The sequence below is a fragment of the Etheostoma cragini genome, chromosome 15 (genome assembly GCF_013103735.1).
Source record: "Etheostoma cragini isolate CJK2018 chromosome 15, CSU_Ecrag_1.0, whole genome shotgun sequence".
Taxonomy (NCBI): domain Eukaryota; kingdom Metazoa; phylum Chordata; class Actinopteri; order Perciformes; family Percidae; genus Etheostoma; species Etheostoma cragini.
This window is the reverse complement of record NC_048421.1, coordinates 17,617,269-17,628,909: the sequence shown is the minus strand read 5'-3', so window position 1 is coordinate 17,628,909 and position 11,641 is coordinate 17,617,269. Positions and strand designations below refer to the sequence as shown.

The 11,641-nt window shown below is 39.2% G+C and overlaps 1 protein-coding gene across 1 annotated transcript in view; it reads right to left on the bottom strand.

The window, feature by feature from the left end:
* Window positions 1-2,056: 2,056 nt before the first annotated feature.
* The window catches only part of si:ch73-281f12.4 (RA_Radil_like and Myo5p-like_CBD_Rasip1 domain-containing protein), a 54,945-nt gene continuing 45,360 nt past the window's right edge, over window positions 2,057-11,641 (bottom strand). The window contains exon 18 of the transcript XR_004659537.1: window positions 2,057-2,067. The gene's annotated coding sequence lies outside the window, so the exon portion shown is untranslated. The remainder of the gene's footprint in view (window positions 2,068-11,641) is intronic.

Genomic DNA, 11,641 nt, shown 5'->3' with positions numbered 1-11,641 from the left:
TCCTCCTCTGGCTGTAGACGGTGAATTAGAGGAGCTTGTAACTGCAGAAGGAAGTGATTGATTGATTGATTGATTGATTGATTGATTGATTGATTGAAGTACATCTGCATCAAATGATATTGTTCATAAATGTAATTTATTTTTATTGCAATAAATAAATCATCCTTGATGGCATTCCAGTATATGTGTTGCAGATGTTTAAATTTGCATTCTGATTTGTTTACTACATCAACGCTGTCAGACGTAGGCTAATGGTTATATTTACCACATGTGCTGGGTTTGGATACAGAAATGCATTTTCCAGTTGTAATGGCAAGATTAGCCTAATTGCTTATAAAAACATGTACAATTATTTTGATTTGGCATTAGAAGTAATTGTCTTCATGTGTAAGCAACGTTGTGTAAAGTGCAAAATGAAACGAAAGTGAGAAGGACTCAGAGCTTGACCTGGACAGTTTGGTGTTGTCTAATAGAACTCCTACCTGATGTAATCACTGGTCTCATCTCTACTTGATGACATTGCAAACCTCATGTCTGTCTCATTCACTCCTTGCCTGTGCTCTTCTCCACTAAGACACACAGTGGGACTCAAAAGGTTGGGCACCCCAGGTAAAACTTTTTATTAATGTGCATAAAGAAGCCAAGAAAAGATGGAAAAATCTCCAAAAGGCATCAAATGACAGATTGGACATTTGTATAATATGTCTCAAAAAGTTAGATTTTATTTCCATCATTTACACTTTCAAAATAACAAAAAACAAAAAATTCCAAGCTGTGATACTTTGGCAAGTATCACAGCTTGGAAACGCTTCTTGTAGCCAGCCAAGAGTCTTTCATTTCTTGTTTGAGGTATCTTCGCCCATTCTTCCTTCCAAAAGTCTTCCAGTTCTTTGAGATTTCTGGCTGTCTGTCACGCATTGCTCTTTCAAGGTCCATCCATAGATTTTCAATGAAGTTGAGGTCAGGAGATTATGAAGGCCATGGCAAAACCTTCGGTTTACACCTCTTGATGTAATCCAGCGTGGATTTTGAGGGGTGTTTAGGATCATTATCCATTTGTAGAAGCCATCGACTCTTTAACTTCAGCTTTTTCACAGATGGCATCAAGTTAGCGTCCAAAATTTGCTGAAATTTTATTGAATCCATTTTTCCTTTTACTCGGGAAATGTTCCCTGTGCCACTGGCTGCAATACAACCCCAAAGCATGATTGATCCCCCCCCCCCCCCCCCCCCCCCCCCCCCCCCCTCTGTCCAACACGCTTAACAGTTGGACAGAGGTCTTTTCATTAAGTTCTGTGCCCTTTCTTCTCCAAACGTACCTTTGCTCATTGCGGCCAAAAAGTTTTATTTTAACCTCATCGGTCCACAGAACTTGTTTCCACAATGCATCAAACTTGTCTAGATGTTGGTTTGCAAAATTCAAACATTGATTTTTGTGGTGAGTACTTAGAAGAGGTTTTCTTCTGATGACTCTTCCATGAAGACTATATCTGTACAAGTATCTCTTCATAGTGGAATGGTGTAGCACAACTCCAGTGTCTGCCAGGTCGTTCTGGATGGATCGTGCACTCAAGCTTGGGGTTGGACTTGCTTTTCTCACAATCCTGCGAGCTGTTCTGATATTTTTTCTTGCTTTAACTTCCACTGTTCCTGATGAAGGCCATTTCTTAAATAGATTCCGAACAGAGATATTGACATCTGAAAACCCTTTGCTATCTTCTTCTAGCCTTCTCTTGTTTTGTGAGCGTCAACTATTTTTGACGCTCACATTTATTTTTATAGACAACTGCTTAGAAGAACCCTTGGTGCTGATTGTTGGGGCAAGGTCAGATGAGGCCGGGCATTTAAAACCTTAAGATTGACATCACCTGGTCTTTCCAGACGATGATTGAGAACAATCCATGATGCTTTCAGATCTAAGCTTTCCAAAGGGGGCGGTGCATGCTAGAAACTCTGCAAGGTACCCAAACATTTGCGGACGCAATTTTTTAGTTTTCTGTTATTTTGAAAGTGTAAATGATGGAAATGAAATCTAACTTTTTGTGACATATTATACGAATGTCTAATCTGTCATTTAATGCCTTTTGGAAATTTTTCCATCTTTTCTTGCCTTCTTTCAGCACATTAATACAAATTTTAAACTGGGGTGCCCAAACATTTGAGCCCTAATGTATTGTCAAACAAACATTATGTAATATATTTTCCATTTTAGTTTTACCATTATAATAATATTAACAAACGAATCTGTTGGTTTCAAGTGGCTACCCCCTATATTTCCACCTGATGTTAGACCTACCTGTTGTCTTTCTGATCCACCATCCTCACACCTAAATGACATCAACTTACTGTTAAATATAGCAGCCTTAAATTCAAAACTTAAATCAGTCTAGTGATGGCACCAGATAGGACAACTATTATGCTGTAAGGTTGTGCTGCTGCTGAAATAACATTCACATTTTGGATTTAGAAAGTACAAATATGGAGAGCCACTTAGCACAGACTTGTAAAGAAAGAGAGAGAAATGTGACCCTGTAATTACCAAGGGGGTAAGCCAGCCTTCACAAAGCGTAGCTCACATGGCCATTTAAATGCTACCAAGCACTCACCTGCAGTTAGCATTCCATTTACTGACATTTATTTTGACAACCATAAACTTTAAATCGGAAGCGTTTAAATACTCTTATTGTCCATTGTTTATTTTAAAGAAAGACGACAATGTATAAAGGCTCCATTACTTTACAACTCATAGTTCTGTAGCAGGCTATTTTGTAAAAATACGATTGTGTCATGACCACGCTGTCACATAGTAGACAGATCAACGTATTGCCAGGAGAAGCACGCAGAGAGTTTCGACTTACATTAGCTGTTTAGGTTTAATTACTCATGTTAAATAGCATTTGACTTAGCAATATTTAGCCTGTGTCTATGTTATCTCCCGTCTCTGCTGATTGGGAGTGAAGACCTACAACTTTCAGACAGGTTGCTCACGTCACATCTACGTCATTAGCATTTGGCTCAAGGCCCTACTGTTCTGAAGTAAGCTTCTAAGAGCCCCAAGCATGGCTGTACTCTTTTGTCATGCACAAAAATAAGTATAAACGTAAAATGTGTGTGAGTATTTATCTGATGGGCAGGTGGTACCTTGTACGGCAGCCTCGGCCACAGTGTATGAATGTGTGGGAATGGTGAATGGTTCCTGTAGATGTAAAAGCACTCTGAGTAGTCGACAAGACTGGAAAAGCGCTATATAAGAACAGCCCATTTAAATTTACATTTGACAATGTAATATTAACATGGAGTTAAACGTTACATGGTTTTGTTGGGAGATATCTAAATAAAAAAAGTAGGGCTGTCAATATTAGCGCGATAATAACGAGTTAACGCAATCATATATTAATTTGATTAAGAATAAATGTTGCAATTAACGCACGTTGTCTTTGACCCCTTGAATGACCCGTATTAAGGTGTTTGCACAGGGCGCGCGACACTGATGAACAGTAGCTGTGCCGCCAAGTGGCAGTCTCATAGAAGGGTGTGCAGCCAGATTGAAAAGAATCAGCACAGAAGTTGAATTATGGAGAAAGAAGGGACAATGGATGGGAAGTTTATTTTCAAAACTTTGCCAGATAGTACACTTGACAAAACGAAAGTTATATGTAGCATTTGTTGAGCTGAGTTTAGTTATCACCGAAGTAAATCCAGTCTGAGGTATCACTTGCAAGCCAAGCACACGGATCCCAGCGTAAGCTCTGCTTCTGGTAACGTACGACAAACTACGCTTGACAGCCGTTTTAGAAGCAGATCGATGGATACGTCGACCTCCAGTAAACTGACCCAAGCTGTAGCTAAATGGATAGCCACAGCATGCAGACCAGTTTATATAGTGGAAGACAAAGGTCTCCGTGATATTATCCGGATTGCCTCCGGTGACCTCACGTACGAGTTGCCATCCAGGGCCACAGTCATGTCCAGGATACACGAGTGGTATGACACAGAGAAGGAAAAACTAGCTACGAATTTGGACAACACAGCTTCTGTCGCGCTTACTGGTGACTATTGGACATCGCTAGGTAATGATAGCTATCTTGGAGTAACAGCTCATTACATCGACCAGGAGTGGAAGCTGCATTCACATGCATTGACTGTAATGAGAACTGATGAGAGGCATATGGCTGACGTATGCGCGAGTCATTTTATGGATGTGGCAGGTCAGTGGAACACTGAAGAGAAAGTGAGCACGCTGAACACAGACAGTGCTAGAAATATGATTGCAGCTTCGAAACAGCTACCATTCGAACACCTGCCATGCACGGCTCATAGTATTCAACCCTCAGTCACAGTGTCTCTACAAAACAGTGCATTTGAAGGTGCACTTGCTAAATTTCGCAAAGTGGTTGGCCACTTCAAACATAGCCCACCTAATACTGCTGAACTCAAGACACAGCAAGTTGACTGTCAACATCATCAGAAATTATTTTGTTTTTTGTTCCACTTTACATTCAATAACTGTAAGTAACTTCTTGATTACAAATGCAGTAAGTGACAGCCAGTCAATAAAACCCCCTTGAGATCAATTGGTCTAGTTTTTACTTATTAAGTACATTTGGTATGAATGACAATGTGTCATTACATTTGATAATCGCATTTAACTTCAATTGGAGTGGATTTGAAATAGAATTTTAAAAATGCGATTAATCGTGAGTTAACTCACCATTACTATGCGATTAATCAACTAAAAAATGTTAATCGTTTGACAGCCCTAAAAAAAAGATGTAAAAACCTAGCAAAAAGGTTAAAGTTAAAATGTTACATTAATCTGTCTTAATAACAGCAGAAGGTGTTCAGTTTGAGACTGTGATGCACATGGCTGAAAGCAACTGTCCCATATAACATGTGACTGATTAGTGCAATTCACTAATGTGTCTTTTTGTTGCAGAGGTTGTAATTAATGAATGCGTGTGCATGAGCGCGCTTGATGGGATTTTCCTCTTAAAAAACACACAATCTGTGTGTGCAGAGCATTCAGGATGTTCACAGCAACGATGTCAGCTCGTCCTGACCTGACAGCTCACTGCTCTGAATTTTAACTCTCGGCCTGATTATCAGCAGACTACAGATGCACCAACCTAGAGACAGAGAGAGAAACACACCATCTCCACACTGCAATCAACATTTTCCACTTCAGCTTCTGCCATCACATGAAGCTCAAATTTCAAATATCAAACAATCATCTGAAAAGAATGATTAGCTTTTGGTTAAATGTAGGCTATTTTTGAAGGTGATTAGTGTAGCATTACTCCTTAATAGAAGAACTATTAAGGAGGTATACGAGATAATGTAACAAGCTGGTCATTGTTGCAAATTATTACACAACCTTGTTCAATCACGGCCTTCTGCAGTCTGTTTTTTTCTGTATAACAGATCGTTACTATGTATACCACTGAGTTTTTGTGTTTGAAACCATTTCCTCACTAACTATTCCCTGTATAGTGTTTATTAATTAGTAAAACTATACTCTATGGATTCACAAAACAAGTCATTCTGCTTCTTCTTCTCCTCCAGGAAAACACAACCACGTAGCATTGTGGTATACAGGAATAAAAATGTTGGGTGCATCGTATGTGCGCTCAAGTTAGCTGTGCAATGAAGGTATTTCATGGTGGATTGTAAAGTTAATGAAATTAACCGCTGAGTATTCAAACACCATTACAAAATGGTGAGTACACTAAATACATAGTGCACCATTTCCCTCATAGGGAACAGTTTACATTTAAGGGATTCCATACACTTTTACTTGTGACACTCAGGCAGGAATGAGGACCACAAAGCAGAGATCAGGGAGGCAGGCGGGAGCAAGTAAACAAGGATTTATTTAACAAAGTCCCAGGAAAAACACAGGGCGCAAAAGAAACAGGCAAAATCCAAGAACAACAAAAAGTCCAAAAAGTCCAAAATGAAAAAGTCCAAAAAAAAGGTCCAGGGGGAAGGCAACACAAAAAACAGGGAAACTGCATGGGGGAAGACTCACAGGGAAAATCTGGAACACAACTGGAACAAGCTGACAGGACAAAAGGATCTGACAAGAGACAAGGGAAGCACAGACATTAAATATGCAAGGTAATGAGGTAACAAGAGGGCAGGGAAGCAGGTGGTAAACATCAGGTAATCACAAGAGCGGGAAGACACAGGAAGTAAAACTAAAGGCAAGACGAGACAAAAACCGGACTTCAAAATAAAACAGGAAACACAACATACAGAGACTCAGGGAACACAAGACAGGATCAACAACACAAGACCAGGGAGGAACAGAACACAAACACAAGAAAGGACCAAAAGAGGAAAAGAATCCAAAGCAAATACCCCAAACCACAATTTTACTCTTGTATTTTTGGTTTTGGGAAGGGTAGAAAAAGAGGAAACATCCACCCAAAGTCATTACTGAGTATCTGTACTACATCCCTGTGCTCATCACTTTATAATAGGGTTTATCTATTCTAAAACAGTCAATTCCCGCATGGACGCGTTCTCACAGCATACTTCAGCGTCATTGGGGAAATGTGTCATAAGAAAATGGCATACATAACTTTTAGCTTGTCTATCTAGCAGTCATTAAATGCTTTGCCATCCCATCATTACCTGTACATTTGCACTGCTGGCATATAATACATTTTGGTTGTTGCCAAAACAAGCGTGCCAAGGGAAGTTTGGTGGTACCAAATTAGAGGATTTCTTGTTATTTAACATTAAACTTTTTACACAGTGACCTCTCTCTGATATTTAAGGGTGCCAGTTTGCTTTCATAAGCCAAGGCTTTGATATTTCCTTCCAGTGAAGTTTAGAAATGTAGGACTTTATTCCTCTATTTCATCCCCAGTCGGCAGGATGCTACAGTTCAAGCCTCAGTAAACAAACAGCTAATCCATCCCAGTAAGTGAATTTAGTTATATCGGATTTATAAGGGAAGAAAAATACTGTCATTAGTCTCAGTGTCAGAAATAATTAAACTTTTTGTCTCGGGCCTGCTGCTCTACAGCTGCAGGCTGTAATTTATGCAGAAACATAATGGCCTCATGAGATAAACCGGATGCTCTCTGAGCACCTGAACATCACAGGGAGCAAATTTACATTAATTTACATCACTGGCAAAAAGGACCAAAGACAGAAATTCTGACAGGTGGCTTTAATTTCTTTGGTCAATTACATCTTTCTGCAAATGATAATTTAATTAACTAAAATGTGATAAATGTGTCCCGTCTTTCTACCTATTAACATTAAGTATGGTTAACAGGACTCTCTTAAGTCCTATTAACTATTACTAGTAGGAATGTTTAGAGCTATCTCCCCAAATACATCCAGCTCAGGTGTAGCGCGGTCGCCTACCAATCGGAAGGTTAGGGGTTCGAGCCCTGTTCCTGCAATCGCATGATGACGTGATGGCAAAACACTAAACCCTGAGTTGCCATTGATGCTGCACAATGGGAGTGTAAATGTGTCTGTTTGTAAGTGTTTATCTGAGGGTGACTGGTTCCTGTACTATGTAAAAGAGCTTTGAGTAGTCATTAAGACTAGAAAGCTGCCATATACACACTTTACATGTTACAATTACTTTTTTCTTCACCAATACAATCCTTAATAGAGCCACTTTTAATGTAGTTTAGTGTGTGAATATTTTAAGTGTGCATATTTCCATTAAAAACTCTGTAAAGTGTCTTTGAGTGTGTGAAAATTATTGTGTTCCTGTGTTAGCCAAGAGATGTAGCTTTTGCTAGTATTGATTGAAAAAACATAACTTTTATCAGAGTTAGGACAGAAATTATTTCCATCCTAGTTTTGCACTATGCGAGCAGCATTTCCACCGCTTTGGTCCAAACAGAATTATCTCAACAAATGCCGATGGATTGCTTCTCATGCCGGACTCAGACTACACATTATCAGCCCGTTCATAGCCAAACCTGACGGACGATAGGCGCAGAGAACGAAAATAGGTGCCAAGCACAACAATAGATTCTTCTAGTGTCTCATGGTGGAGAGTCTCGCTTTGCCAGACCCTCCTCCAAAGCGCGCTGAAGGAGAGTCTGGCTACTAAACATGGCATTTGAGTATGGGAGTAAAAAACGCTTATTTAATGGCATTTCTTTAAACCAATCAGAACCATCATGGGCGGTGTTAAATTCCTCACAGAGCCGCTGCAAAACAGTCAGGCGAGAGAAAACTCGCCTGACTATTGTCTAGCTAGCTGTCTCATTTTACCCTGCAGAGATTTGAGGAGCAGTTAACCATAGTCCTCAGAAACTAATGACCTGCTAATTGCATCAGACAAAGGACTTATCTCTGTACCAGTGTTATTAGATATTTGTGATGCATTTGATACCATTGACCATCATATCTTATTACAGAGACTGGAACATTTAATTGGCATTAAAGGAACTGTGCTAAGCTGGTTTAAGTCTTATTTATAAGATCGATCTCAGTTTGTCCATGTTAATGATGAATCCTACATTCACGCCAAAGTTAGTCATGGAGTCCCACTAGGATCTGTACTCGGTCCAAACCTGTTCACTGCATATATGCTTCCTTTAGGCAATATTATCAGGAAACACTCCATAAAGTTTCATTGTAGATGATACTTAATCATATCTATCGATCAAGCCACATTAGTTAGCTAAACTTCAAATGCGCCTTCAGGATGATAAATCCCGGAGTCTTGTGCTCTCTCGCCCCTCTCCTCTCTCCTCTTATTGCTTCCTGCAGGTGTTTCTGGCTTTGGATCTGTGGTTTGGATTCAACTGCTTCCTCTATGTTCCTGCTCAACACCCTCTGCTACAATTCTCAATGTCTTGCTCTCTCTTTCTCTCTCACCCCCAACCGGTTGAGGCAGATGACTGCCCACCCTGAGCCATGGTTCTGCTTGAGGTTTCTGCCTCTTAAAAGGAAGTTCTTCCTTGCCTCTGTCGCCTAGCGCTTGCTCTTGGTGGTAACTGCTGGGTTTCTGTAAATAATATCAACGTGGAACTTAGAGGATACATGAAAGGTAGCACTAACAGTGACTAATTAGTGTGAAGGTAGTCTCAAGTGGGTTAGGGTTAGGGTTTAGGGTTTTATACAGAGAAAGACAGAGAAAGACAGACTTGAAGGGTAGTACTTTAAAAAAAAAAGTGTCAATGCATAGTGTCAAAAATAGACACAAAAGGCAGCACTATATTGGCTTGATTAGTGTGAAGAAGAGTCCAAGGAGACGAAAGGTAACGTCTCTAAAAATAGAGTCGTGAAGGGTAGTGACACTGAGGGGGCTCACGAAAGGTAGCACTAACATTGACTAATTAGTGTGAAGGTAGTTTCAAGTTTACGCTTGTGTTTTATCTATTTTATGACTTTTTTTCATCGGTTTAACTGATTTTGTGTAAAGCACTTTGAATTGCCCTGTTGCTGAAATGTGCTGTACAAATAAAGCTGCCTTGCCTTGCCTAGGACTATTACATATAACCATAATAACCTATGAACCGACTGATTGAATAATGACACTTGAGGCTCAGAGTGGTAAGGGACTGTGTTCTCGTCTGAGTGGCAGTAAGGCTCCTGGGCCTGGGCGGTCGGGAAATGACAAAGGCCCTGACTGGCCTGCTCTCCAGTCTAGCCGCACGAGGACAAGAACACCCCAAGGCCAGACCAGCCCGGACAACAACAGGTTACGGATGCTGCCGCAGGAAACAACAAGGAGTGATAAACCGAACACAAACAACGTCCATCTTAAAAGGCCCTTTCAGTTGGCACCACGGCATGATTGGACCACGAATCATGTGCTGCATTTCATTTTGTTTGACCACATTTCAGGAGGCTGCTGGTTTCCATTTCACATGCAGACAACTTGCATAATTTATGTTCCCCATCAAAGAGAAGAGGAAAGTATTTCATTGCAGCATGGAAATCATCGTAATTAACACCAGAGAAAATATCAAAGTAAACAATTTCAGCACATGATAAATCTAATGTATTCATGGGAGTTATGTAAAGAAAAAGTAGGCTAATGGATTACAGCGTCATTAGGCTGTGCAAAGAAAAAATTATTGCATAATTGTGGTCTGTAATTACACCAGAATATGGAAAAACATTACATAGAAATAAAAAAATACATATACATGAACTCGGCATGTAGGGTGAGAGAAACGTGTGGAGATTTCGGTTCTCACATAACATTTGTGTTGTATTCCCGTCAAAATTATAAATCAACACTTTTGCTGATGCTTTTTATCAATATTTTTAAGTTTTTCTTAAGTTTTTGTTCCTTTTTTCATCACTTTTGCTGCTTTTTTTTATGTTTGTCACTTTTTTTATGTTTTCAACACTACGTAACACTGACTTATTAACTTTAGTTTTACAGTTATTTTTTAGAATTTATGGTCAATAAACCTCCTTTATAGGAAATTATACCTAATGTTTGAGTTAGAAAAGCAGAAATTAGGAAATATTTTGACTAAAATTAAAGGAAAATACTGTTGATGGATAATCACAGACTGGAATGTATCAACTTTTAATCAATACTATTTTGAAACTACTTTTTCAAATGCTATAAAAATTAAATAAAACCACAAAATGAATGAAAGTAGAGTTAATTGTAGCTCCACCTCGAGTAGGTACAACAGTAAGATGCTGCTCTCACTCTGACACATCAGGATGCATCTCATAATATCATATTAAACAATATAGCAGTCAAAGGAGACATTTTACTGCAAAACAACAAGTATACTTTCAAAGTATTATAAAAAACAACATTTTCTTAAGTTGTTTGTTGTTGTGTGGGTACTTTCTTATACCATTTAGAGAGAAAAAATAAGGTTTCATTTATTTTACTATCACATGTGACGTGGTGATTCCAAATCTCAGCCTGTCAATACAGACACCTAGTGGACAGGAGAGACAAGCTGATTTATTTTCACTGCAGATCCTCAACTGTTGAATAGGCAACTGTTGAACATCTCATAAAATTCTTTGTTTTTCATTTCATTTTATTAGCCGGCCTTAATATAAATCCCTGTGTGTGTGTGTGTGTGTGCGTGTGTGTTTGTTTGTGGGTCCCGTTCCCATGGCAACCTGTAAACGGTGAGCCAAAGTCAGGACAACAAAAAGAAAAAGAAGAAAATAAGGAAGAAAGGAGGCTCCTGACGGAGGAGAGGACCGGCACTGTCTGAATACTAAATGAATGTGAGTCATGTTCTGTACTGATGTATCTCGCCTGCTCACGGATGTCAAACATGATGGGATGCTACTGATTGATTATTAGCAGTCGTCATAGAATTATATAATCAGATATTTAAATAACTTCAGTAAAAGTAGCAAAACCACAGTGTAGAAACCCTGTGTTCCAAGACAAAGTCCTGCATTCAGTAAGAAGTCTAAATGTTTGCAGAACAGCACATTTTTAGAATTCTATTTACTGGCCTACAGTACTGTATTATAATTATCGATGCATTATTGTGTTTGCTACTTTAATATTGCAGCTAGTAGCTAACTTGAAATATAACACATAGCTGGGTAGCTTAATCTATAATAACGCATCACATATTAGTTTATCTACAGTGGGTACGGAAAGTATTCAGACCCCTTTAAATTTTTCACTCTTTGTTTCATTGCAGCCTTTTTCCAA